This window comes from Galeopterus variegatus, unplaced genomic scaffold (assembly GCF_000696425.1).
Source record: "Galeopterus variegatus unplaced genomic scaffold, G_variegatus-3.0.2 Scaffold236, whole genome shotgun sequence".
Taxonomy (NCBI): domain Eukaryota; kingdom Metazoa; phylum Chordata; class Mammalia; order Dermoptera; family Cynocephalidae; genus Galeopterus; species Galeopterus variegatus.
The window spans coordinates 34,468-36,217 of NW_007726347.1; the positions used below are offsets into that span (position 1 = coordinate 34,468).

The 1,750-nt window shown below is 38.2% G+C and overlaps 1 pseudogene; it reads right to left on the bottom strand.

Moving 5' to 3' along the window:
- Positions 1–342: 342 nt before the first annotated feature.
- LOC103585417 lies at positions 343–685 on the bottom strand (annotated as a pseudogene).
- Positions 686–1,750: the final 1,065 nt, after the last annotated feature.

A 1,750-nucleotide genomic window follows, 5' to 3' on the forward strand; every position in this document is an offset into this window, starting at 1 on the left:
GTGTTAGCTAAATCTGTCACTAGGCTCTCAGTCAAAGCCCAAAATTTATTTTATGTGATATTAAAAGGACTATGTAACTGGTTTTCAGTAATCAATATTTTCACTAAGGACTTTTTTTTTTAATTGGCATATTTGTTTATTTCTCACTTTGTGAAAATGTCCTTAATTTGTTGATGTAGCAAACAAGTTTCCACTCTGATTGCTATGCAAAAGAGCAGAAGATAATCTGCTTTTCAACAATCTTTATAGTTCAATTGCATACAGGCAATATGCTATATATTAAAAAATTACTAACTGAACTACAGGTATTAAACACTGAAAAAAATAACAGTTCATTATAATTTATTTAATGTAACATTCCAGGAAGTTTGCAGCCATCAGTAGTTCCCATGCAATTTCAGATGCAATTAGGAATTCAGGAATCTCGGTGGAACTGTTAGTCTAGCAAACCTTGTAGGTAAAAATGCGTACATATTTTTGATAGCACAGATGAAGGGATCTCTCTAAAATTGACCTCATTGGTTTCATTCCCAGCGAACTGATGTGGACTACTCAACATGGCTTTTATCGTTCCTGATGTTAGTGTATGTACTCTTTTTACAATAAACTCATGACCATCAGAAGATATCAACTTGATGTACATGACATCAAGGCCTTCACAGCCACCATAGGTTTTCTCCTATCCATTCACTGTTATGAAATTCTACTTTGCTTCCACAGGAACTTTAATAGTTTTTCATCAGCCCTGCAGCCACTGCAGCCTGATCCCCATATATTGCCACAGCCCCTATTCCAGGACTGTCCCCTGATCCCCAGCTGCCTGCCTGTCAGGACTTTATTTTTGACAGTTACTTCATTACTTCCTATTTACTCAGTTTTAAAAAATCAATGTGGACATAGTTATTCTAATTTTAATAGTTTTTTTTTAAAAAGTTTGTTAAGAATTGTGTCAAGACAGTAATATCATTCATTTCCCAAAATGAAATTACTATTTTCAACCCAACACAATCCTTTTCCTTGAAGACCTTCCTTTTAAAATCCAGTGTACTGTAACTGAAACAGCATGCAAGCTTGGCTTTCTCTGAATCTCTTACTTTACCTGTAAATTATGAAAATACTAACCCAAAGAATAATTACTATTAGATTAAGCCACTTAGGTAAAGTACTTTATAAATAAATAAATAATAAATAATGTAATTCCTGGTAATGATAATATAGTAATTTTTAAATTCCACTAAAACAAAAAGATGTATGTATAGTCTGTTCTCAATTATGTGGAAAAAGCACTGGTATTGGTTTTAGAAGACCTACATTTGTATTGGTTGTATGACCTTGGACAAGTACATCAATTCTTTGAAACTCAGTTTCCTCTTCATTAAAAAATTGGCATAATTATTGTGAAGCATAAATAATATACAAGTATGAAAATGTCTCGGGCCAGCCCGGTGGCGCACTGCTATAGTGCGCCGCTTGGGAAGTGCGGCGGTGCTCCCGCCGAGGGTTTGGATCCCACATACAGACCGGTTCCTGCTCACTGGCTGAGCGAGGCGCGGGAGCAGCACCGAGGTTTGCGATCCCGTTGCCGGTCCCGGTCCGGTACGGGGGCGACACTGAGGGTTGCGATCCGTTGCCGGACACAGAAAAAAGACAAAAAAAAAAAAAAAAGAAGAAAATGTCTCAATTTGGGCCGGCCCGGGGGCACACTGCTACAGTGCGCCGCTTGGGAGTGCGGCGGCGCTCCCGCCGAGGG